Raw genomic sequence first — 27,579 nt, forward strand, 5'->3', positions numbered from 1 at the left:
CCCCTGCAAAACCCCTCAACCCCCCAATAGGCAGTTAATAGGTGTGAGGAGAGAGCAGGTATTCAGGAATAGCCCATATCAAACAGAATATCACTCCCACCTTCCCCTTTAAAACACAAGAGAAAAGCGGAATTGACTTTCCAGCTGTCAGAAATGGCTTTGAAATTGTCTTTGGAATTGACTGGTCAAAAATACTAAATTATTATAAATTCCTATGGGAGCCACTTTGAACAGTTGCACACAATCACAAACAACGATTTAGTCAAAAGAAAACATTTGAAATCTCAAAGTCCAAGTGGGAAATAAATTAAAGCCATTTCACACGTGTAAAGCCTTTCAGAATTTCACTTCGCAGCAAACTTTTCCTCATGCGATATCCGCTATAACTGGAGAATTGCACTGTTTTGCAATGTTTTGAGTTATGTGGATAGCTAAGGATGTTAGGTACAAGTAGGAGTTGAAATTTCGTTTCTATCATAAAAACTGGGTGAGTGATAGAGGTTTTAGTAAAGGTCATTTTTGTAAAATATGCACGAGAATGGAAAATAGAAAAGCACTTTGAAACTAACAGATGGCGTTGATTACACTATATTATGACTATGAAAAAGAGCATGCCACACATGAATCTGCACAGTTACATGGCCAGCGTAATCCTTCACGTGGTGGATGCTCGATTTCTTTCTGGGATTCTCTTTAGTTACTCAAAAACACTAATGACTTATGATTTTATAAAATAAATGAGAGAAAATCAGGGCAAGAAAGGTTCTGACAATACTATGATTCTGAATTTACAGATAGGATGGGTTGAGATTGGGATCATACAGTGCAGAGATATTAGGGTCACTTTTCATCCTATTAATACTTACAAAATAAATTATTAAATTGGACCGTCAGTTCTGGTCATGCATAGGATCTGGTCTAGGAAGGACAGCACATCAGGCATGGGATTGGATCAGCTAAGCCGGTCACCAGATTTGCACAGAATCTGCCCTCCCTGTTTGTGAGTAGTTCAATCAGCTAGATAGCGAATTCCTCAGGCAAGCTTGTGGTAGCAAGCCAGAGGATTTCCGGATACTAGTTCAAAAGACCTTCTCACACCACAGTGCTTCAGTGGGTTGCAAGAATAAGTTTGAGGATTTAGGCCTTGCTCAAATCAATAGTTCTCTACTGCTGGCAAGAGTCTTGGTAGCTGGATCTGGAAGCATGTTAAAGTTAAGTTATGGAAACTTAGTAAAGTGAACGTACACCCAAAGGCATCTTGGCACTGGCTACTGAGAGAATAACAGATGGCAAAACCAACGACCGGAGAAGAAGGGAAAACTAACTAAAAAAGTGTAGTTTTCAACAGCCTGTGGAAAGTGAGGTGATCTTCGCTAGCATGAAGAGCAATGGGAAGATCATTCCAGGCTCTGGCAGCAACGACAGAGAAGGCACAACCTCCCTTGCGTGACAGACGATAGCGAGGAACTATGACAAAGGAATGGATGTAGAATGCTGGATCAGAGTGCTCCGCCGGAATCAGGAAAGTGAATGAATCAGTGAGTCCCTATGTGTTGTCACCTATCTCTATTTATCCTTTCAAATGACATCACAAAAAAGGTGTATGGGCCGGCTTAGCTAAGCTTGCCCCTGTGAGCTGGAATTGGATCAAAATTTCATCTCTGCCTTGCATTTGAGTGATTGGATCAAGGCCGGATGATGTCACATTTTATGGTTTGCTTTACAGTTCTTAGAAACCTCCCTTTAGCCACTGGTCTCAAAATCGAATTTTATACCAAATACACATTTCTACATTTGTCACCTTTACACAAATCACACACAAAGATTCCATATTTTATGTACCATATGTTCCTCAAAATCCCGCAGCTGTGGGATCTTGTTTCAATTTTCTAAAGAATTTTGTCCTTTTCGCTATGAACACAATTTACAAACTTTATGCAAATTTACATATGTGTGTTTAACATAGGGATGTGTGTGTAAATTTTCACAATTCTAGGATTAATACATTTCACATAAACCCACATATATTGCCCTTCCTATCCAGAACATACATGTTACACAGTTCTGCTGCCTCTTAAAACATGCAGCCAAAAATTAGACTAACAGATATGTCCTTGGTATATTTTTCACCACTTTGAATCACAAGTTATGAGTCCTTAAAAAATGTTCTTTGTTCATGCTTAACAGCAAATGGTCGCTTGGCTCCACCCCTTTGTCTCTCCCGGGAGTCCAGGAGCATCCCCCTCCTTGGGGAAGTTCCTTCCAGGAGCCATTTAAGACCCTCTCACACATCCTTTTCCGGGGCTGGAGGGCCTGCTATTGTTCATTCTCTTTCTGTAGACAAAAGTCTGGGTTAACCCACAATTATCATCTCCCTGTGAGTTTCAGTTTAGAGAATATCCCTCCCCCTGGAAGAAACCTGTTTGTCCACTTCCAAAGGGTTGCAGCTCAGCCAAGCTAATTTATTCTTCATTAAAATCCAGGAAAAACCAAATTTATTGCATCAAACATAAATACATTACTTTTTTAGCTTTAACTCTGTGGGATAAAAAAACACTGAGATCTGTATTCTTTTTAGCCACAATCCTTTTTATGTTTGCTAATCCGGCAGACTTTTTAGTTTAGATCACTTTGAAATTTCCTCAGTAACTCATCTGACAGCTGTTATTCACAGGCAGCTCAGGGTACTGCACCCAGATTTGGACAGGGGCTGTCAGTTTACAGATAATCCAGTTTTTCTGAAGAATGTTTTGCTCTTCACATTAGGACTCTGTATGTTCGCAATGCTTCAATAGATTACATGAATGTTAGTGCCAAGCAAGATTTTGAATGTTGAGAAGTTTTGTGTTATGGGAATTTTGGTGTTTTTAGCAACAAAGCAAATGTCATTTATAGGCACATTTGGAGTTTCATTTGCAAAGTGCTGCTTCTCTCTGCACTCTGTTTGCTGGTCATGGAGTCCACTGGCATAGGTGTGTGCTCTATTCCACCACATACGCACCATGGGTGGCAGGTTGTGCATCCCTCTTTTTGTGTGCTGAAGCACATGGTTTCTGTAGATTTTTGGCATGCACCAGAGTTTTGCCGCCATTGTTGCAGTTACTTGCACCATACTATCAGAGTGATGCCGCATAGCATAGTGGAGTGGGTCAGTACATCCACAGAGCCCCCCCATCCTGACTTGGTTTTGACCTCCCGTCAAGGGGAAGTCAGGAGATTGGGATGTTCTTTTTCTGTCCGTGTGGAGAACTTCAGTGGCTTCTCCCGTCAGTGCTGGATGCGACCACTCTCCTCGCCGGTTCTGGTCGGGAGTATTGAGCGGCACTCCGGGCTCCTTAGGCATTTCCTCCCGGTCCCCGAGTGGTCCTCCTTGGTGATTCTTGGGATGATTCTTAGTTCAATGCTTCGAAATAGAACATAGCATGGTTATGGAAATGTTCCCGCTACTGTGTCCACACATCTTCGGGGGGATGTCAGCAGTGGGTCTTGATACTGTCTTCAGATCTTTCTAGATTCTGCTGAGCATAGGCAAAAGCATGTTGAAGGTGTTTTCTCAGATTCTCAACATACTCATGAGTTGTGGAGGCATTTATCAAGGTCTGCGCTTGGGTTCTGTAGAGCAGATGCTGGGGTAGCACAATCCTTCGTCCAGTCATCAGCTCAAATGGAGACATTTTTGTTGCAGAAAAAGGGGTATATCTGATGGCCATCAGGACAAGGGGTAATCGAATGTCCCAACTTGGCCCAGAATCTGCCACAAACTTTTTTAATATGCTCACAATAGTTTTATTGTACCTCTCACCTCCACCTCTAGAGGACTTCTGGTAGGCAATGTGTAGGTTCCTTTTGACCCCAAGTATCTCCCACATCTTTGTCATCACTTCGCTAGTAAAGTGACTACCTCGGTCTGACTCAATCCTTTGGGGTAGGTCCAAAACGTGAGAAGATGTAATTGATCATCAGGGCAGCTGCTGTTTCCGCCTTGCAATTTGGGGCCAGGAGACATTCCACGCATTTAGTGAACAAGCATGTTGCGGTCAATATGTACTTGGTCCACCTAGAGGAGCGAATCACGGGCCCGATAAAATCGACTTGCAAATCTGACCAAGGCAGTGTCATCCCCCTCTTTTGGAGGGGAGCACGGTGTGTGAGTGATTTTGGCTGAAATTGTGCACACACAAGACACCCCTTCAAGTATTGGTCGAGGTCCTGCCCCATGTGTGGCCAGTATGCAACCTCTTGCAGGATTTCTAATGTCGTATGAAACCCCAGATGACCGGCTGTGGCTGCATCATGGGCATGACTTAGCATCAAGCTTCGGAATGAGGTAGCGACCACCCACTGGTCATGGCCAGTTATGGATCTCCTCACCAACAAACTGTCTTGGATTCAGAACATTTTTGGACATTTCATCAACACTCCGAGGTCCTCTTTCCCAATGTAATCAGTATCCGTCAGGGGAAAGTTCTCAGGGTCCTCAATGTGTTGATAAAACGTACCAATTATTGGATCCCCTTTCTGAGCTGTAATGAAATCAGCATCTGGGGTCTCCTTACTCCATTGTGCAGTTGAGAGGTCATTGTGAGCATTTGTCTGGGACTTAGTGATAGCAGTGACCTTGATTTCCCCCAACAGGGACTCAATCTCAAGTAGATCCGCTTGGATGGCTCCGGTTTTGGCCAGCTGATCAGCTAGGTCATTTTCAGTTTTGTCTGTTCCCTCTACTTTAGAATGACCCTTAATCTTTTTCCAGTAGATGGTCATCCCAATCGAGGTGACCAGATCATCAATATTTTGTATTAATTTTCCGTGTTTTAAAGGTTTATTATTAGCACATAGCATGCCTCTGGTTTTCCAGTTAACCAGGTGCTCCACGAACCCATTCAGTACATAATCTAATTCAGTGATTATGACTAGTTCGTGGAGTTGGTGTTGGACAGCAGTAAGGATGGCCTGATGCACAGCTAGCAGCTCTGCCACTTGACTACTTTGCGGACCGATTTTGCACCCAGCGGAGGGTTCTGGGGCATCATTCACCCATGCATTTCCCACGCCGGCCACAAGTTCCTTTTCCCCGTTGTTGTCAACATGGTAGGAGCACCCATCCACATAGACAGTGGGCATTCCCTCACACTGGTTTTCCTCATAGACTTTGTGTGGGGAATTAGGGTATGCCTCCATGTTGTCCTTGATTTTAAGACTTTCGCCCTTGTGACAGTTTTCTCTGGCCGAATCATGCAAGTTAGCCAGACCTTGCGCAAGGGGACTATTCTTGTTTTGGCTATATATGACCTCCACAGGAAAGCCTTGCATTGACAGAATCCAGGAAGTAATTCGGAAATTACTCACATTTCCGGCCTCGATTTTGGCACTTTGGAGATATTGCAGAGGCGGTGTGGAGTCTCCACTATGATGTGTTCTCCCTGGATAAACGGGCGGTAATTCTTCAATGCCCACACCGTTGCCAGGAGTGCCTTCTCACAATCGTTGAATTTTTCCTCCACAGAGGATAAAGTTTTACTCGCATAGGAGATTACTTTATTGACCTTTATTGACCTTGTCATGCTTTGGGAATAATACTGCAGTCAAGCATGTATTTGAGAACCCTGTCTCCAAGAAAAACTCCTTGTTTTTGACAGATTAAGCTAGGCAAGGCGCTTGTGAGAGGCTTCTTTTGAGTTGTCTTACTGCCTTGGCTTGTTCTGAACCCCACTCCCACTTGCCCCCCCCTTCAACAGATGGATCAGGGGTCTCATGATCTCTGCGTAATCCTCAATTAACTTTCTTCTGTAATTAGTCAGTCCAAGGAGGCTCCTTAGTACCCGCAGAGTTGTGGGGTCTTATTTTCTGGATTGCTTCTACTTTCTTTTCCTGGGGACAGAGACCCTCAGGAGTTATCTCATGCCCCAAGAAATTGACACGAGTACTGAACCACTGTGCCTTTTGGAAAGAGAGGTTTGCTCCGGCAGCACTCAACTGTGTCAGAACATAACGGATCTCTCCACAGTTGAGCTTTTGATTAGATCATCATCTACATAGGCTAGGTTACCCCTTTCACCCAAGTCAGCATGGCCTTATGCAGAAAGATGTTAAATTAATTGCCGGAGTTGATGTATCCGAAGGGAGTCTGGGTCCAAGTGTACTGCTGCCCCCCGAAGGTAAAGGCCAGCGTGTATTGGTCCTCCCTACTCCTTACAGACAGGTACAGTCCAGTACCCATTGGTCAGGTCAATGGCAGTGTATACCTTTGACCCCAGGATCTGGGCCAGCCCTTGGTCAATGTAGGGGAGAGGCCATTGGGAAGTATGGACCCATTTATTGAGCTCTCTTAGGTCAGCGCAGAGTTTCCACTGGCCGTTTGGTTTCAAAATCCCCAGCACCGGATTATTGAAGGTGCTGTGGACTGGAAGAATTACCCCACGGAACTCAAGGTTCTTAATTATTTCAGTAAGGAACTCCATTGATGTGAGAGGCATGCAATATTGCTTCACAAACACTGGAGTCATGCCAGGGTCTGTGGTAATTGTTGTTGTGTGGATGTCGGTGCGACCACAGTAATATGAATACACCCAAAGAGATCTTGAAAATTTAAGAAAACTTGTTGCAATTTTTGCTTTTGCTCCAGAGTCTCACAGGCATCAGCTAGATTGACTCTCTCTTCAACCATCTGCCTGAAGACTGGAAAGACTTCTGGTTTGGCTATCTCAGCGGCCTCCTCCAGCTGGGTGGAGAAGTCCCTGGTAAATGTTCTCACTTGGACTGATGACTTAAGGTGGGGAAGGCAGTCCTGATGGACTTGAAAGATCACCTCATCCCTCCTGAAGACACAGGTCACATCTTCCTTACCATAAGAGCAGAAAGAGTACACCAGGAAATTCCCCTCATGCCGGGTGAAAATCCTTTCTGGTGTTGTGTCATTGTCGCTATCACAGTCAAAACAGTCATTTGGTTTCGGTCCTATCAGTTCGTTACCTAAATCTATGGAAAAATGTCGGTCATCAATCGCCATTCCAATAATATTGCCTGCGCCCAGAGTGATACTCTTTAGGCCGCTGTTAGCCACCTCTATTGGAATGGTGTTGTGTTCTGTATTGACTGGTGGCGTTGGGATTAACCCCAACCATTGCTATTGAAAATGGGCATTGAGGTGAACATAGGCGTCAGGATTTTTTAGTTTCTGTCCTCTTTTAATTTTTACTTTAAGTGAGAATAGTCGGGTCCCTTCTGGGATGGTGACTTCCTTTCCAATCTGAATTTCAACTGCACATGGCCGCAGTTGAGCTGATCTAAATGCTTTCTCTGGGTCATCAAAGTCCATGGGATTACCCACTAATCGGGACCAGGCTTTGAAGTTTATTAGGTCCAAACTAATGGCAAAGCGATTGAGAATGTCACTGCCTAAATAAAATGCAGCAGGGGCATCTTGCATGACCCAACAATTATGGACTATGCTCTTGTTGCCTATTGAAATTTTGAGCATGCACCTGCTAGGCAGGAGATATTTGGAATTGGGTGTTTCCAGGTCCATTTCTCATGTGTCTAACAGTTTAAATGTGGGAATGGCTGGATCTTTTGGGAGTTTTCGGAACATAGCCTCGCTGATGAAGCTCTTACCGTTGTACACGCACACTCAGGCGAGAACAGAGTCATTCCCCTCATTTAAGTGAATAGGGATGAACAACTGCTCTCCAATTTTCTGAATGTCAGCCAAGCTTTGAGCTGGTTTCTCATGATTTTGGACTATAGAAGTGGGATTTCCGGATTGTGAATTTGTATAGAATTTCAGAGTGTTCCCTTCCAGTGTGGAATGCCACTTAAGACTGGAAGGAAGGTTGATTTTCAGAAATAGAGAGGACTTCCCATCAACAGTTTGTTGTCCTACTGCAATTACTGTCACGTCAGGGATTCGGTTATCTTGGAAGTGGAATTGACTTTGGTCAGGTTTTTGTTCAACCATGTGGCATGTGCCATTTAAACTAACATGGTTGACACTATGTTTTAATTTTATTGGTCGGTTAGTCTGGGTCCAGAGGACCTTGTTTACACAATCTATGAGGGGAGACAATGTACACAGGATGTCATTCCCCAGTAAACATGGTGTGCCCTCTGGAGTCACAACTATGATCTGGTGCTTCACCTTGTGTCGCCCAATTTTAATGTCTAAATCTGCAGTCCCCTCAACAGGAATCTCCTTCCCATCGAAGTTCTGAAGTTGTCCAGGAAGAGGGGTGAGAGGGATTTGGTATTTCTCCCCCCTTTCTGAATTCAGCTGATCAAAGGTCCTTTTTGACAGAAGGTTGGCTTGGGATCCAGTGTCCACCAGTGCCAACAATGTACATTGCCCCTGTATTTGGACCAGGCCATGAAATCTTCCCTCCTTTTCCTCAAGAGGGCAAAGATAATGCACATTAATGGCCAATTGGTGGGTTAATTTCTTTGCTCTGGATTCTTTTAGAGGGGTGATTCAGGCAGGATTTTGTTTGGGAACTTGGGAACCTGTAAGAAAAAGGTGGGGGGAGTTTTGGGCTCCCCTGGTTCTGATTCTGGGCCGCCCCCCTTTTTGGAGGCAGTCACCAGGATTGGCTTGAACAAGGTGATTTCCTTGCAGGTCATTTTGGGGTTCAATAATGGGCGGTTTAAACTCAGTCCCCCCATCTACCTAGTATTGATCAGGATTTCTTGGGACCAATTTTTCTTTGGGAGGAGTTCCCCCATCCCTGAAGGAGAAGATCCTTTTCCCAGAAGCCTCTGAGGACCCCTATAGTCCACAAAGTATTTCTTTTTAGGCTCTTTATTTCTCCTACCCACCCTCTGTTCCTTAGGGTGCAGATTTTCGGGGTCAGGAGATTCTGGTTCCGGTTCCTTGGTTTCCAGGGGTTTTTCACAAGTGGGGAACGAAGCTTCCTCTAAGGCTTTAGACCCCCTTCCCCTTGTGCCTCCTCCCTGGGAACCGGTGGGTTGTCGGGGTTCTCTCCCTGTCATTGCTCTGGAGCACCAGACCCTTGATTTGAGGAGTTCTGAGTCACCATGCTCATCTGAGGGTTATGTTGAGCCCTCAGCATGCGACCCAGATCCTGTGCCAAGTTCTGGAACTGGCACTCCAGTTGGGACACCCGCTCTGGCTGGTACGGGGTCCTCTGGTCTACCCTTGGTTGATCACGGGAAGGGTAACTGTCTCTTCTTCCATAATAACCTTGGTTGGGATAGTTTTGGTACCCCTCCACCCTTGGCCTCCCCTCTCCCGGATTGGTCTGTCTGGGCTCAGGAAAGTGGGGAAAGAAAGAAGAGTTGTTTTGGGGGTTGGTGTTTCGCAGGTACCGGGGAAATAAATTCAACCCTGAATTTGGTGGATTACAGCCTTCCTGGGGTAAGTGAGGAGGGAAGTTTCTTGGGTTGGTGGCTGCCTGGTTGGATCCCCCCCTTGGGCTGGGGGATTCCACAAATAGCCCAGGATGGGTCTGTTTCCCTTGTAACAGGGGCTGATGTAGTCAGGGAGTTAGGGGTCCCATTTGTGGGGTTACCTCCCCGACTCCCCGTTTGCGATTGGCCCGAGGGCCTTCTGGGTCTTTGATTGGTAGGATTTTGCACAGGAATGTTTTTAGGCCCTCCCATCTCCAGATCTAAAATGGCGGCAACCTTCACTACCGCCACCTTAGCAGCAGCAGGGGTGTTGGCTGGTTTTGGGCTTTTATTGGCACTTTTATTTTCTACTGGCTTCTGCACTTCGTAGATGCGAGTTGCTTGTTCAATGACCCAGTCTAGTGATCTTTTCTCATGAAAGTCCCTCACCAGCTGGGTCATAATGTATTTAGGAAGGGCATGAAAGAAGGTATTGATAAATTCCCTACTGTCTGTGCACACCTTTCTGGTGGTCTGCGCAAAGGCATGTTTCAGCTCTTGGAAAAATTCTTGTGGGGCCTGGTCTTCCCCACATTGCAGATTGTAGGCCACCTTGCGGGCCTCTTGAGGGTTTCTGTGTATTGAGAAATGCTTTAAGATGGCCGCCCTATAGGTGGACCATCTTGAATGGTTCTGATCCTCCAGCCCCGCAAAGAAGCTGGAGTATTCAGGTGAAAATGTCCATTTGACATACTGAATGCAGCTTTGGCTGTCCTTCAGGTGGAAAGTCTCCATCATTTGCTTAAACAATTCGAGGTTCTCCCAAACTGAATATTTGTCATTTTTATGGTAGGGCGTTATGACGCTCATAATAGCCTGGATTTGCTTCAGCGGATCTTTCAGTAGGGCTCTCTTGATTTTGTTGGCCTTTTTAGTTCTGGTCCCCCTTGTCCACTCATTCTCTGACTCAGAGGCACTGCTACCAGAGGTGGCTGTTTGATCCTCTAGGCTCTCCCTGATTCTGCATGCTTTGGAATGGCTGGCAGAATGTGGGGGCCTAGTCTCTTGAAACCTGTGGCGTTCAGAAGAGTCTTCTGACTCTCTCTTGCTCCCAGGATTGGCTGAGTACCCCCCTCCACTGTCCTAGCTGGAAGAGGTTTTTAAAATGCTCTTTGTGGGCCTAGTCTTATGGAATTCCCCACCAAATTTGACTGACTGATCTCTTGGTAGGTGATATTTTTGAGGATCCAGTTCTCTGATTTTTCCCTCACTGGAGTCTCCCTGATCAGAGAGGCTGGCCCTAATGTTTGGGAACCTGTACACAGATGCCCGCCCATCCATTTCTGGGAGGCGCTGATCTGTCAGTCCCATATTTCCCATTGTGTTGAAGTCTACCATCCCCGTGGCCCTTGGTTCATATGAGCCAGCGGGCATGAGGTTGGCAGAGTCCATGGAAATGAAGGGACTGAAGTCCCTGATGCCAAGGGTCCTAAGGTTATGCTCAGGGGTTTCTCTTTCCCATGTTACCTCATCTCTTTCAGCCCCTCACCCTGATGACATGCCAAAATCTGACACTTTTGTTCCTCTATTAAGGCCTTAGAGGTCTCTATGATTTGTTCTTGCACATCTGTCTGTTTGTGGAGCCTGTCATTTGTTTCACAGAGAGCCTCATTGTCTCTCTGTGCTTCCTGCCTGCATTGGGAGTTTTGGGCCACTTTTTGCTGCAGGAGACTCACCTCCTGAGTTTGGTCCTTACTGGTCTGATTGTTCTCTGCCAAAGCATCCTGCACCCGCCTGGTGTGCTCTAACAGCTTTTCATAATCAGTTTTGATTTCCCCAAACTCCTGAAGGGGCGGCTTACTTTCCTCCAACTTTGTTTTTAAATGGCTGACTTTCTGGCGTAAGGCATCCCGCTCATGACTTAGAGTGGCCATCTGTTCAGCCAGGTTGTCCCTCTGTTTTTTAAAGGCACAAGCTTTCTGGCACTTCTCATCAAACTCTGCTTGGTATTCTAGGACTTTAATAATTAATTAATTTATTATTTTCCCCTTTCAAGGATTCTAGGTGGTTAATTGCTGTGCCAGCTTTTGTTGACTCTGTTGTAGAGAGTCCAACCTTTTCTGACACTCTTTTTGCAGTGTCTGTGTCTGGGGGGCTTGCTCTGCATTCTTTTGCTGTAATAGAGTCAGATCTTCTTGGAGTTTGGTGGCATACTGCCTAGCCTCTGTTTGAGATTCTTGGCTATCCTGGAGCCTTTGCTCAGGAGTCCAGATTGCTCTGGATTTTCTGCAGTACTTCCTCTTGCCTCTTTGTGAAATCTACATGATCTGCATGCTTTTCCTATATGTGTTACGCTCACCTGGCTCCCACAGGGACGTTGGTCGGATCCGGACGGCTGCGGTCTCCACCAGTGTGACACATAGTGCAGAGATGACTGACTGGATTGGCCCTCCTAATCTTGTCTGCGTGACCCGTAGAATTATTCTGCTGCAAGTGGAGGGATGGATTTAGCCACCCGTGAATTCAAGTGATGGCACCCCAAACAGTCCTCCCAACTAATCACCTTCGAAGTGCCCTCTCAGCAATCTCACCTATATTCTTGAAAGATGAGCTCTCCATCTGGCATGGATTGCAGGGGCGTGTTGGTGCCAGTTACTTCACTGGTTTGAAGGCGTGGGAGAGTTCCGGAGAGTATTGACTCTGAGGTTCCTGGCAAGGTCCAATAAGTATCAAGTTCATAGATTTCAATATGTCGGATGTTTCACTCTTGTCCCCCCTTCCTTCCTTGTCTTGCAGCTGAGATTGTGAGAAGATGCCCTCGTGGCAGCTGGTGGCGCTCAGGTAAGAGTCTGTATTACCCGACGCTGTCCGGTAAATGTTGCACATGTTTAACGTGTTGTTTTCTCTATCTTTGCAGGTGCGGCACATGAAGATGTGGAGAGCTATAGAATAATGCCTCTGGTGGTAATCAGGTAAGTCTATGGTGATAAGAGTTATGTTTGTTGGTTTTCTAGGATCACCTGTTGTTTTCTTTTGTCCCTCAGGTGCCGGAGTTCGGCGAAGAAATGATGGAGGCAGCGCCGAATCGAAAGATGCTGCGAGGACTGGTGAGTATGGCATGGCACTGCAGCTGGAGATGCGACGCGTACAGAAATGATGTTCTTTCCAGGTCCGGAGGCGAGATGGATCCGGAATCAGGTGAGGAATTCGAAAATAGTTCTGTTTTCTAACCTTGTCCTTTTCTTTCCTCTTTGTTTTAGGAGCTCCAGATTCGAGGCGGGCCTGGCAGAAGACTGGATGCAGACTGCAGGCACGGTGAGCGTTACGCTGCTGGATGCAGAATAACGCGAAGCGTGTGCTGTTGTTCGGGCGTGGTTTAAACAGCCTCCAAAGTAGTTCCAGGTAAGAAGTTCCCTACAACCACGCCCGAGTAAAAAATAGTCCCTGTAATAAAATAGTCCCATCCAGGCCTCACATTGGCTTGGACTCACTAGCAACATGGTCTGCATCAGGTAAGTAAAGTCTATGAGCCTGGCACCTATGGCGCCAGGACTGATTTCTGTGATGAGCCTGGCGCCTAAGGCGCCAGGACTGAACCCAAACAGCCCCCAGCTGGGGCTGTTGAGGTTTTAATAAGTATCTGGATGCCTGCTCCCGGAGCTGATGGGCTTGGTCCTGATGCCCGGGGGTAGGCATCACGACAGTATGACTCCTATGTGGAGGTACAGGTAGGCTGCTATTTTGGCAATTTAGCACTGCTCCTCTTTTATTTTAGGGGCCATTTACAATTTGCTAAGTGTTTGATGTAATGGACCATTATCCTGCCAGGTATCAAGGTTGATTTCAGTGATTTGCAGTTTTGTTCCCTGCAGCCATACCTGTTCATCCTGTTCTGGCCATTCATCCCTGACAAACAATTTGTGCAGTAGGTGTTCCCTAGCAATATTGATTTCCACTTGGGTCGCCATTCCGGAAAAATGTATTTCCTTCTGACTTTCTCAGGGTTCTTTTACTTTTGCAAACAGGCCCAACTCCTTTGAGAATTTCTTTTCAGGGGTGCTTGTACAGTGTAGCACAGTATGGTAACCCTACAAGGTGTATCTACCCCGCCGGCTAGCACGCTGTGTTACACTGTCAGGAGTGGTATGTGAAATTCAGAATCCCGCAGACGAGCCCCCAAGCTGTAAGTGATTTCAATCCGGCACCCACCCAAGTCACACCCAGCATGTAGCACACAATTGAAACCCTTATTTATTGTATCTATAGGTTCAATAGTCTGAAAAATATACCACTCATATCACACCCTTTTCCTGAGACCTCCCCCCCCCCCGGTCAGACTGAACCAGGAATCAGGCTTGTTTGCAAAGGTAAATATTTATTTACGTATTTAGAATTTAAATCACAATGTATTTTAATAGGTAAGCAACAATCACCAATGAGGTGACAGAACACTGAATAGTATCTTTAATACAATAGGAATCAATGAATGAGGCTAAAACAAATACAGCACAGAAAATAATACTTTCGTGTTGGTTTGGTGTAGATGGCACTATGGTTAGGGGTTCCCCCTGCAACACCCCAATAGGCAATGAATAGATGTGAGGAGAGAGCAGGTATTCAGGAATAGCAAAAATCAAACAGAATATCACTCCCACTTTCCCCCTTCAAACACAAGAGAAAAACAGAATTGACTTTTCAGCTGTCAGAAATGGCTTTGCAATTTTTCTTTGGAATTGACTGGGCAAAAACACCAAATATGGTAAGAAATACTACATTATTATAAATTCCTATGGGAGCCGCTTTGAAAAGTTTTGGGTTATATGGATAGCTAAGGATGTTAGGTACAAGTAGGGGTTGTAATTTCGTTTCTATCATAAAAACTGGGGGAGTTAGAGGTTTTAGTAAAGGTCGTTTTTGTAAAATAGGCGCGAGAATGGAAAACAGAAATGCACTTTGAAACTAACAGATGGGGTTGATTGCACTATATTATGACTATGAAAAAGAGGATGCCACACATGAAGCTCCACAGTTACGTGGTGGCCAGCGTAACCCTTCACGTGGTGAATGCTCAATTTCTTTCTGGGATTCACTTTAGTTACTCAAAAAAACGAATGACTTATAATTTTATAAAATAAATGAGAGAAAATCAGCACAAGAAAGGTTCTGACAATACTATGATTCTAAATTTACAGATAGAATGGGTTGAGATTGAGATCTTACAATGCAGAGATATTAGGGTCACTTTTCTTCCTATTAATACTAACAAAATAAGTTATTAAATTGGACCGTCGGTTCTGGTCATGGATTGGATCTGGTCTAGGAAGGACAGCACATCAGGCACGGGATCAGATCAGCTATGCCGGTCACCTGATTTGCACAGAATCTGCCCTCCTTGTTTGTGGGTAGTTCAATCAGCTGGATAGCGAGTTCCTCAGGCAAGCCTTTTGGTAGCAAGCCAGAGGATTTCAGGACTAGTTCAAAAGGCCTTCTCACACCACAGCACTTCATTGGGTTGCAAGAATAAGTTTGAGGATTTAGGCCTTGCTGGAATCAATATTTCTCTACTGCTGGCAAGAGTCTTGGTATCTGGATCTGGAAGGATGTTAAAGCTGGATGTAGAATGCTGGATCAGTTGCCAGAATCAGGAAAGTGAATGAATCAGTGAGTCCCTATGTGTTGTCAGCTGTCTCTATTTATCCTTTCAAATGACATCATAAAAAGGGTGTATGGGCCGGCTTAGCTAAACTTGCCCCTGTGAGCTGGGATTGGATCAAAATTTCATCTCCGCCTTGCATTTGAGTGATTGGATCAAGGCCGGATGATGTCACATTTTATGGTTTGCTTTGCAGTTCTTAGAAACCTCCCTTTAGCCACTGGTCTCAAAATCAAATTGTATACCAAATACACATTTCTACATTGGTCACCTTTACACAAATCACACACACAGATTACATATTTTATGTAGCATATGTTCCTCAAAATCCCGCAGCTGTGGGATCTTGTTTCAATTTTCTACAGAATGTTGTCCTTTTTGCTATGAACACAATTTCCAAACTTTATGCAAATGTACACAAATGTGTGTGTTTAACATAGGGATGTGTGTGTAAATGTTCACAATTCTAGGGTTAATACATTTCACATAAACCCACATATATTGCCATTCCTATCCATAACATGTTACACGGTTCTGCTGCCTCTTAAAACATACAGCCAAAAATTAGACTAACAGATATGTCCTTGGTATATTTTTCACCACTTTGAATCACAAGTTATGAGTCCTTAAAAATTGTTCTTTGTTCATGCTTAACAGCAAATGGTCACTTTCCACCCCTTAGTCTCTCCTGGGAGTCCAGGAACATCCCCCTCCTTGGGGAAGTTCCTTCCAGGAGCCATTTATGACCCTCTCACACCTCCATTTCCTGGGCTGAAGGGCCTGCTATTGTTTATTCTCTTTCTGTAGACAAAAGTCTGGGTTAACCCACCATTATCATCTCCCCAGTGAGTTTCAGCTGGGAGAATATCCCTCCCCCTGGAAGAAACCTGTTTGTCCACTTCCAAAGGGTTGCAGCTCAGCCAAGCTAATTTATTCTTCATTAAAATCCAGGATAAACAAAATGTGTTGCATCAAACATAAATACATTACTTTCTTAGCTTTAACTCCGTGGGATTAAAAAACAACTGAGATCTGTATTCTTTTTAGCCATAGTTATGTTTGCTAATCCGACAGAATTTTTAGTTTAAATCACTTGGAAGTTTCCTCAGTAACTCATCTGACAGCTGTCATTCAAAGGCAGCTCAGGGTACTGCACCCACATTCTGACAGGGGCTGTCAGTTTACAGACAATCCAGTTTTTCTGAAGAATGTTTTGCTCTGCACATTAGGACTCTGTATGTTCGCAATGCTTCATTCGATCATATGAATTTTAGTGCCAAGCAAGATTTCGAATGTTGAGAAGTTTTTTGTTCTAGGCATTTTGGTGTTTTTAGCAACAAAGCAAATGTCATTAATGGGCCCATTTTGGAGTTTCATTTGCAAAGCTCTGCTTCTTTCTCTGCACTCTGTTTGCTAGTTATGGAGCCCACTGGCACAAGTGTGTGCTCTATTCTACCACACACGCACCATGGGTGGCAGGTTGTGCATCCCTCTTTTTGTGTGCTGAAGAACACGTCTTTTGCGGGTCTTAATGTAGTCGAGACAGTAGGTGACTTGTACTTTTTATTAATCCTGTGGTTATTGGTCTTGGGTGGTTTGGGTGTCACCGGAGAGGGGGTGTGGCAGCGATGGAGTAATTTAGTACATGATCAAAGGTGGAGTGATCGCATGTTACCATCGATAGGGTGGGTTTTGATTCCTTATGAACTATTAGTAAAGAGCGAGTGGTCTGCTATTTGATCCGTGAGAGAGGGTTCTCGTCCCAAGATCCTGGTGATGGGATTGGGACTGTGGGCGTAATCTACGCTGGTTGGAAATGGTGAAGTGGGTGGGAGGAATGGTGTTGGGCAAGGTACAGGGTAATGTCTAGGGCATGGAAGTCTGGAGAAACCGTTTCTGTATACTAGGAAGTGGTTGCCTGTGCATGGGATGCTATCTTGGACGATGCAGAAAGGGAACATGATAGTTAACCACCTGACATATCTATGTTCAGTATGAATAAAGGCTAGAGGGAAGAGTATGCAGAGCTAAGATTAGGTGGCATGGAATGTGTGCCTAATTCAATGCTAACTAGAACACTTCAATGCACCGTTTAGCAAGCCTAAGGTAAATACTAATAGCAATGTACTATTTGGCGGGCATAGGCTTAGTACAGAATTATTTGCTAAATGGATAGGCAATTCAATGCAATGGAACAGGCCTGAGGCAAGTGCTAACAACAGTGTACTATAAGGCAGGCATGGACTAGAGTTCATAGTTAAATAGACATTTCAGTTGAAGGGAATGGGCCTGAGTCAAGTGCTAACAACAGTGTGCTATAAGGCAGGCATGGGCTAGAGTTCATAGCTAAATAGGCATTTCAGTTCAAAGGTACAGGCCTGAGGCAAAAGCTAACCACAGTGTACTATAAGGCAGGCATGGGCTAGGTGCTAACTTCAAAGTGCCACTTAACAGACAAGGAGGATTAAATCAACAATTCCGTCCATGGTTTGGCTAACATGCTGCTAATGCAAAATTCAATGTATGCTTAGGCAGGCCTGGGGCTAAGGACAATATATAGTACATTTAGTATGCCGTTTAACGGTCGTGGGCCTACTAAATACAGTCAGCGCACACATACATGTAATGTAGCGTTGCTGCCTGATCAGGACTAGTAACCATTACCTATGGCCAAGTATTGTGTGGTTACCATGAGGGAATAGTATGCACAGGAGCAAGGTCAGAGATTCCCTGACATAATAACAAAGGTCAGACAATTATGTTAAGATATAACGTAACAGCCATTGTATGGACGTGATCACTTGCAAACTGGCCAGAGTTCTGTAGACTGAGCGCAGTATGTCAGTTGGATCAAAGTGAGGCACAGCACAACATTTAGATAGCCCATGGCAGTTCGCAAATAATGTAATACACCTTTATGTGGTTATAGTCAGGATGAAAGGAGGGGAGCAGATGGCCTCAGCGTTGGCCTAGTGAGATAAGAAACTCTCAATATTGTGTGAAGCGGCACATTGCTCAACAATGGTGCGGTAATTGCATATGCGGCATATGGCTCATAATAATGTACAAGTTTGAAGTCTGCCCCATGATAGGAATCGGGGAGGGTGGTGCGAAGATTGTGGTTGGTACTTACAGTGTGAGGCAGTCGGGTGCGCAGAATGCTAGCAGCCCGCCGCGGACAGCCCTTGTGACCGCGGTCCTTAAGATTGGGCGATCGGCTTCCGCCTCCGGTCGTGGGCAGGTAGGAAAAAGTGAGAAAGGGACCAATCAGCTGATGAAAGGGACCAATCAGCTAGCGGCAAAGGCCAGGTCAGGCTCTCAGTGGCCTCATGCAAACACAGTGGCCATTTTTAAATGGATGCAGGACAAAGTAAGAACAGATGATTCTGCCTCATAATCAGGAGCTTGCATGATGGTAATGTCTGTATGTTGGGGCTCATCTTACTTGTGCACCGGTTGCCAAGGCAAAACAATAGAAGCCTCTGGTGCTGGGATCATTACAGGAACACTTCTGGACGGAGGATCCGCTGGGGGAAGGGGGCTCCTGCCCTTCCCAGGTCGGACTCTGAAATGCTGATTCCAGCTGCCCTAGTGTTCACATGCACATTTGGAGATGCTGACACTTCTGCATAATGACTTAAGGGGCCTCCACTTCTTCCTCCACAACAATTTGGGGTCTGTCTATTAATTATTAATGCAAGTTGCCTCTTGCTCCTGTTGACTAGCTCCACTGCTGATGTTGTTTTGTAAAGAGTAACATAAGTCTAGCACCGAATTGTTAACTATTCTGCTGAAGGAATTAGTTACGCATTAGTATTCATCTCCTTTCTGGTGTTACAACACCCAAGTGGCATTCACTCCACCCAGCATGAAAAAGGCAGTGATTTTCCCACAGGCTTTCATTTTGTCCTGAAATGCAGTTCTGGCTGTTGAGCTTGTAATGGATCCAACCGTACTCTTTGAACCTACAGTTACCACTACAGTTTTCGCACATTCGGTGGCAGCAACCTTAATTTGACAATAGAGCGGTCTGTGCTTTAAATTACAGACCCTATTTTTAGATCTTCCTTTACAATGAATGTGTCATTGCATCTGAGTAGGTGGTGCAGCAGTGTACTCGCCCAAAGTGGTTACAAAAATAAAGAGGGTAATACTCATAGTATGCAAATACTGGTTTGAGCAAAGCTGAAATGCCGGACTGCCAGACTGCACAGTACACTTCTCCTCACTTGCCCGCTTTGTTTTTATGAGATTCCGTCATGAAGCTTTGCTCGCCAAGGCTCCAGACAGAAGCAGTTGCTTGCAGAATCACTGCTCCACTCCTCAGCGATTAAGGTATAGGGTGACTGCCAGACTGCACAGTACACGTCTCCTTTGCGCAAGCAATGAGTTTTTATGAGTTTCAGGCACAAAGCTTTGATCACTGAGGCTCCACACAGAAGCATTATGCTCGAAGAATCACTGCTCCACTCCTCAGTAATTAAGGGATACAGTCACTACCAGACTGCACAGTACACTTTGTAAGAAACCAGAAGGTGTCTCACCCGCTAGTTCCCAGAGAGCGATTATCCAGGTGGCCAGGACACAGCCATCGCTTTTGGATCCAGTTCCTGGGGGTGGATCAGTGCGGGAGGATCACCTGGGTGTGGAGTCTTTGGGGAGTGGGAGTGGGACACCGGACGGAGAGACATGGTATCCCCTTCCTTATAACACCTACCCAGTAGGATATTTAGGAACTCTACCCCCTTTTACAACTCAAACACTTTCTCACTGACAGCTCACTCTAAGGGAAAACAGACGAACACTCAAGCCGTGTACCTGACGTGCCCCAATACAATGGTCAGTTGAGGACAGGCAATTACTCACTAGTCATCACCCACACTTGACTTCCATTACACTTCCCCACACGGAGCACACTCTGAGCGAGGCAAAGCACACGAGGAAACAGCTGTTCCAGGATGGCAGTTTAACAAGAGGAGAAAGACGGTGAAACAGAAGGGGGTCGCAAGGAGAAATCTCCTTTGACATTTTCGATAAAGAATCGTTACTTTCACAAGACCTCAAGAGAAAGCGCTAGACCAGGAAATGAGGCTGAAGAATCCTGCATTGTGTGTCGGAGGTACCCGGGACCCTCCAGTGTCAGTAATCAAGGAGGGGAGAATCTCCAGCCACTGTGGCACTCTCCATGGCTCCAAGAACAAAGGCGCTTCAGTGAAAGCAACACAGCCGGTGAGTTGGAGAGACTGATACAAGACCGGTCTGTGTTAAAGCCAAGGTGGAAAACAGCAACATTGTATGGTGAGCGCTGGAACGAACATTGATAAAACGTGTGTGATAAGAGACGCGAATGACGTTAAAGTACTGATGAGTGATTGAACTTTAAAGCAAACTGCAAAACCTTTGATAGAGTGGTCCGGCACAGCGTGGGTGCTCAATCGAAGATCTCTGTAAGGTAGCCAGCTAAGAAGCGAGAAAAGTAGATAAAGTTGATTCCAGCCCAACAGAGGGAGATCAATTGAGAAAGAACGAATAAATGTGAATTAAAGTGGTCCTGTGACAGGTTAAGTCAAATCCTGCACATAGTTACAAATCTTCGATTTCGATGAAGTAGATAAAAGTTTGGAAAAGTACATGGATTTGATCCGAGCCTGACAGAGGGAGAACAAGTGAAAGCTTTGTGTTAAAGTGGATCTAAGCCTGGTGCAGGGGGATTCAGGGTGAGTCGGGAATCACCCAAGGAGTGGTATATGAGAATCCTGATGAGAAAATAACTTTTTGAATGTGTGTTTGTCGCATCACGCCTCCTGAAGGAAAAGACTTTGAATGGCAAGAGACTTTGACATAGAAGGCCCTGATACTGATACCTGAACTTCATCCTTTTGCTAGAGAAGCCAGAGACTGTGCTAAGCTCCAGTGTGCCGCCTGGTCCCGTGCTGAAAACGTGAGGAAGGGAGGCCAACGGCTTGAATATCCTAACGTATCATTTTTTGAACACTTTTCTTTTGCATAACGTTGTTTCCACACTATTTGTATTTGGAAGAAAGGATTAGCAATAGGTTTACTAGTACAGGCCCTTTTATTTCAACAAGACACCACTAGGACTGCGTTATTATTTGATGGTCGTAGCTTGATCTCATTTTTAGATTTAGGATTAGATAGGCGTTTTTCAAACCCAGATAGAGTTTAATAAACACCCTTGAACTGTGATAACTTGTGGCTGTCTTACAGTTTGAAACCATGCTTTCCTTAAAACTTCTCCACACTTGCCCGAATGCGCCCGTGCTTCATGCAAGGAATGAGTTTTTATGAGTTTTGGGCCCAAAGTGTTGCTCGCTGGGGCTCCAAACAGAAGCAGTTTACCCGAAGAATCACTGCCCCACTCCTCAGCAATTAAGGTATAGGGTGAGTGCCAGACTGTGCAGTACACTTCTCCACACTTGCCCACATGCCATTCTTTATGTGGTCTTGAATTTCGAAACCTCAACCGGCGACTCTTTAGTCCAAATTGACAGAATGGCAGACGTCACTTTTTTGGTTTACAAGTTGATTAAATGAGGTACACATCTACTTAATCTATGCGTTTTATGTTAACACCAAATAAGAAGACTTCCATAGACCTGAGTAACTAATGGTGGCTGTGTCTAGTGGAAGGCGCAGGATTTGGAACCAGAGTTTGTAAGACATCTCATTGCGCACTAGCCAATTCCATTATACTACTTTGCATTTGGTTGAGAGTCACATTTCGGGTTTGGAAAGAAGCACCGTGGGGTGGGGGCATAGGGGGAAACCCATCCAAGAATCACAGGGTGGAGGAGCCACCCCTCTGCCTGGCTGCTGCACTAAGAATCTAAAACATTATCAGTCAATGCAGTTGTATGCGCTCCACAATACCAGCATCACCTCACGATACCTGCTGTCGAAGCACTCAAACTGAACTGTATTCTTCAGCTCCAATTGATACTTGCATTCTAAAAGGCTAACATCAGAATCATCCTATGCGAGATTTGCTATAAATGTTTTAGTTACGAAATTGCAACAATGCAAATTCAAGTATTTTAGATTTAAAGGGATAACCATTCTGCATCAAATATAATTACCAGGATATGGACATACTGGTAATTATACCTTTGACTGATATACATTATTATGTTATGCAGATGTCATCTTTAATTCGTGCACATTTGTTTTTTTATTATTTTTTGAGCATGCAGAACAATACTCTTTTTGAGCATGAAGAACAATACTCTTTTTCAGCCGGAAGAACAATGACCAGGAGTAGTGTGTGAGGCAAACGTGTTCATCTACCAACATTTACAGAGAAAGAATTACGGCCATTTTATTAATGAAAATGATGTGAAATTGTAAGTATACAAGGGTACTGTTGAGCTGGTAAAGTGAGGCGATGGAGTGTGAATCAGATGTTTATTAATTAAATTGTAATCCCTTTAGTTTAACGCAGCCTTCTTTGTGGGTGTGTATGCGGCCCAGCAGGTGACGTAGCGAAACATGTTTCCTCGCGATCCTGTAATAAACCGGTACGTCACTTAATGGTAAGAGGCTACGTTCTCAATAATGTGTTTGGGTTACCTAAATTCTCCTTACTACAGGATGTTAAAAAAATAACTTTTCATCACAACCTCCTGTTTCTTAGAACTAAATGCAATATAACTTTCGCATGACCCTCGTCGCAAATACCTGCCCGACATTGTTATTCTCTACTACTAATGAATGTGCTAGCATGCTCGTCTTTTAGCTCTGGGGCAGGCAAAAAGCACGACGCCATAGCCGAGGGCAGAAGGCGCTTTACAAATGCATGATAACATAACATTGGGAACGAGGATTCCACTTGACGCCGAGACATGAGGCCTCAGCCCAGTTTTGTATTCCATATCTCCCTCATACATTTCCACAGTAGACACAACCAGGTCTACGCCCAGATGGCCTGGCATGGAAAAGACTTATGCACCCATTGCCACCTGAAATGAATACATGCCAGCCTGGCGTCCTATATCTGCGTATCATGCTTTGTTCAATCGAAGGGTTGCCCTCACCATCCTTGCGCTGCTCGTCTGGGATTGGGATTAGCTGCACCTGCCCCGTAGTGAACACACCTTTTAGCAGTAGAGGACCGAGCACATGACCTGTGTACAGCACCACCCTGGTTCGACTCCGGACACCGCTAAGAACCAGCTTTTCTTTGGCAGCATCGTGTTACCATTGGTCGGTCGTGAAGATGTCTTTAATAATACAGACTGAGCCATGGGCTTCCAACGTACACTGGAAGCTCATCCGGAGTACAAAATAATGGGTCTGTCTCGTCCCCTCTTTTTTGATTTTGCCTAGCGTTAACACTTTTTTGTCCCATGTGTCTCTAATTGTCTGTACCTGCTTCTTACCCCCACATATCCATTCACTACGTCTTGCCTGCATTCCTACATGTAATTAAGGGGTCGATTCATGGAATTAATGTGCGCCGAAAATTCCCGCGCAGAGGTGCCAAAACGTGCGATTCGCAGTAAAAGTGCGAAAATCGCAGTGCAAGTGCGAAAATCGCAGGGAAACCAGCGCACATCGATTCATGGAAGTCCGTGCGCGAGAAAAACATTGGATGTGCGCTGAAAAAGTGCACCCCGCACGCCGGCGCACAGGTCATCCAACAGCGTGCGCCACGGCCACTGCGAAATCGCATATAGCGCGGCGCACATCACAAAAGTAGGCGGAACACGGGGCGTAACACTCGGAATGGGGAACAACGCGTGAAAATATGGGCGTCACGGGGGAAGTACAGGAGGCAAGTGCACAGAACGCCAACACGCTCGTCTACAACCCGTATTCATGGAATCGAATAGGGCAAACCAGCGCACGGTGAAAGACGCGCACAGGGCCAAAAAGTAGGCCACAAGAAAGCAGGCGGTAGCGTCCCTGCGCCTGAAATAAATGTGCGCCAAAATGTGCGCTAACAAAAAGCACCCATATACAGCCATGATGAATGGTCCATACAGTGGACCTCTAGGACAAATGAGGTGCAAAGGGGTACCGACAAACACGGACACCCGCTGTGTGAAAAATAGCGTGTGCGTGTGTTTCTTGGTGCGCGGGAATTTCCTCACGCGATTAGCCTGGGTACGTGTGTTTCGGGGTGCGCGGGAAGTTCCACACGCGATTGGCCTGGGTACGTGTACTTCGGGGTGCGCGGGAAGTTCCACACGCGATTAGCCTGGGTACGTGTACTTCGGGGTCCGCGGGAAGTTCCACACGCGATTAGCCTGGGTACGTGTGTTTCGGGGTGCGCGGGAAGTTCCACACGCGATTGGCCTGGGTACGTGTACTCCGGGATGCACGGGAAGTTCCACACGCGATTGGCCTGGGTACGTATACTTCTGGTGCGCGGGAAGTTCCACACGCGATTGGCCTGGGTACGTGTATTCCGAGGTGCGTGGGAAGATTCACACGCGATTTCAGCAGGGTACGTGTATTTCGGTGGTGCCGGGGAATGCTACACGTGATTAGGCCGTGTGGGTCATCCAAGGTGTTCCCTCTACACCCTCCACGGCCCCTGCAGGCAGCCCACACCACAGGGGACTACCCTGCACCCATGCTCATGTCCCACAGGCAACCCATCCACCATGGCCATGCCCCCCAGTCAACCCACATGTCACCTTGCACTACTGATCACCAACACATGTCTTCCAGCACCCCCACCCCCCAGCAGTGCAGGGCATCCTCCACCAGGCCCCCACTCATGTTCCCTTGCACCCCCACCCCCCAGCAGTGCAGGGGCACCCTCCACGAGGCCCCCACACGTCTCCCTGCACCCCCACCCCCCAGCAGTGCAGGGCACCCTCCAACAGGCCCCCACTCATGTCCCCCTGCACCCCCACCCCCCAGCATCCAGGGGCACCCTCCACCAGGCCCCCACTCATGACCCCCTGCACCCCCACCCACAGGCATCCAGGGGCACCCTCCACCAGGCCCCCACTCATGTCCCCCTGCACCCCCACCCCCAGCAGTGCAGGGCACCCTCCACCAGGCCCCCACTCATGTCTCCCATCACCCCCACCCCCCAGCATCCAGGGGCACCCTCCACCAGGCCCCCACTCATGTCTCCCACCACCCCCCAGCAGTGCAGGGCACCCTCCACCAGGCCCCCACACATGTCTCCCACCACCCCCACCCCCCAGCAGTGCAGGGGCACCCTCCACCAGGCCCCCACTCATGTCCCCCTGCACCCCCACCCACCAGCATCCAGGGGCACCCTCCACCAGGCCCCCACTCATGTCCCCTGCACCCCCACCCCCCAGCAGTGCAGGGCACCCTCCACCAGGCCCCCACTCATGTCTCCCATCACCCCCACCCCCAGCATCCAGGGGCACCCTCCACCAGGCCCCCACACATGTCTCCCACCACCCCCCAGCAGTGCAGGGCACCCTCCACCAGGCCCCCACACATGTCTCCCACCACCCCCACCCCCCAGCAGTGCAGGGGCACCCTCCACCAGGCCCCCACTCATGTCCCCCTGCACCCCCACCCACCAGCATCCAGGGGCACCCTCCACCAGGCCCCCACTCATGCCCCCCTGCACCCCCACCCCCAGCAGTGTAGGGCACCCTCCACCAGGCCCCCACACATGTCTCCCAGCGCCCCCACCCCCCAGCAGTGCAGGGCACCCTCCACCAGGCCCCCACTCATGCCCAACTCATGTCCCCCTGCACCCCCACCCACCAGCATCCAGGGGCACCCTCCACCAGGCCCCCACACATGTCTCCCTGCACCCCCACCCCCCAGCTGTGCAGGGCACCCTCCACCAGGCCCCCACACATGTCTCCCAGCACCCCCACCCCCCAGCAGTGCAGGGCACCCTCCACCAGGCCCCCACTCATGTCCAACTCATGTCCCCCTGCACCCCCACCCACCAGCATCCAGGGGCACCCTTCACCAGGCCCCCACACATGTCTCCCTGCACCCCCAACCCCAGCAGTGCAGAGCACCCTCCACCAGGCCCCCACACATGTCTCCCAGCACCCCCACCCCCCAGCAGTGCAGGGAACCCTCCACCAGGCCCCCACTCATGTCCAACTCATGTCCCCCTGCACCCCTACCCACCAGCATCCAGGGGCACCCTCCACCAGGCCCCCACACATGTCTCCCTGCACCCCCACCCCCCAGTAGTGCAGGGCACCCTCCACCAGGCCCTCACACATGTCTCCCTGCACCCCCACCCCCCAGCAGTGCAGGGCACCCTCCACCAGGCCCCCACACATGTCTCCCAGCACCCCCACCCCCCAGCAGTGCAGGGGCACCCTCCACCAGGCCCCCACACATGTCTCCCTGCACCCCCACCCCCCAGCAGTGCAGGGCACCCTCCACCAGGCCCCCACTCATGTCCCCCTGCACCCCCACCACAAGCACCCAGGGGCACCCTCCACCAGGCCCCCACTCATGTCTCCCAGCACCCCCACCCCCCAGCAGTGCAGGGCACCCTCCACCAGGCCCCCACTCATGTCCAACTCATGTCCCCCTGGACCCCCACCCACCAGCCGTGCGATTTGCCTGGGTACGTGTATTCCTGGGGTGCGCGGGTAGTCTCCCATGCGATACCATCAGGGTACGTGTATTATGGGTCCGCGTGAACTTCCACACGCGATACCAGCAGGCTACGTGTATTACGGGGTTCGCGGGAAGTTCCACACGCGATTGCCCTGGGTACGTGTATTTCGGGGTGCATGTGAAGCTTCACATGCGATTTTGCAGGGTACGTGTATTTCGGTGTGCGCGTGAACTTCCACACGCGACTGGGCCTGTGAGAGTGGGGTGCGTGTATTCCAGGGGTGGGCGGGAATATTTACTCGCGACTGGGCCTGGGAGAGCGTGTTACGTTTATTTCTGGGGTGGGCGGGAAGATTCACACGGTCGCCTACAACGCGCCGAAAAATAAATGGTCCAATCCTGAAACACGTACGCCAGCATGAAGCAGGCGTACGTCGACCCGCGCAGCATCAAAGTGCGCGCAAGCAACAAACAAGCTCAGACGCCAGGATGAATATACCGTTCCTAGCAGCAGTGGCCGTGGGTTACCAAAGGAGGAGGAGGAGGATAGTGAGGGCCCAAAAGTTCACTCCCAGAACCAGCCTTTTTGGGATGCCTGATGACCAGGTGTATGGGAGGTACAGGTTTCCACCACACATAATACTGGACCTGGTCAGTGAGTGGGAGGATGACCTCACATCACCCACCCTGTGCTCCCAAGCACTCAGCCCCCTGGAGAAGGTCCTTAATGGACTGCACTTCTTGGCCACAGGATAATTTCAGCGGACAAGTGCCATAGTGGGTGGGGTGTCACAGGCCACGCAGTCACGCTGCCTACTCCAGGTCTTGAACATCATCACTGCACGCCCATCAGTCCGCAGGCACATATACCTGCCCAGGACACCTGCAGAAAGGCAGGCTGCGCCCTGGATTTCTACGGTGTGGCACAATTCCCCAAAGTGCTAGGTGCCATTGACTGCACCCATGTGGCACTACGTCCCCCCAGGGCATCTGAGCACATCTATAGGAACCACAAGCACTGGCATTCCATCAACGTGCAG

Source organism: Ambystoma mexicanum, chromosome 12 (genome assembly GCF_040938575.1).
Source record: "Ambystoma mexicanum isolate Mex_15411 chromosome 12, UKY_AmexF1_1, whole genome shotgun sequence".
NCBI classification, from domain to species: Eukaryota; Metazoa; Chordata; class Amphibia; order Caudata; family Ambystomatidae; genus Ambystoma; species Ambystoma mexicanum.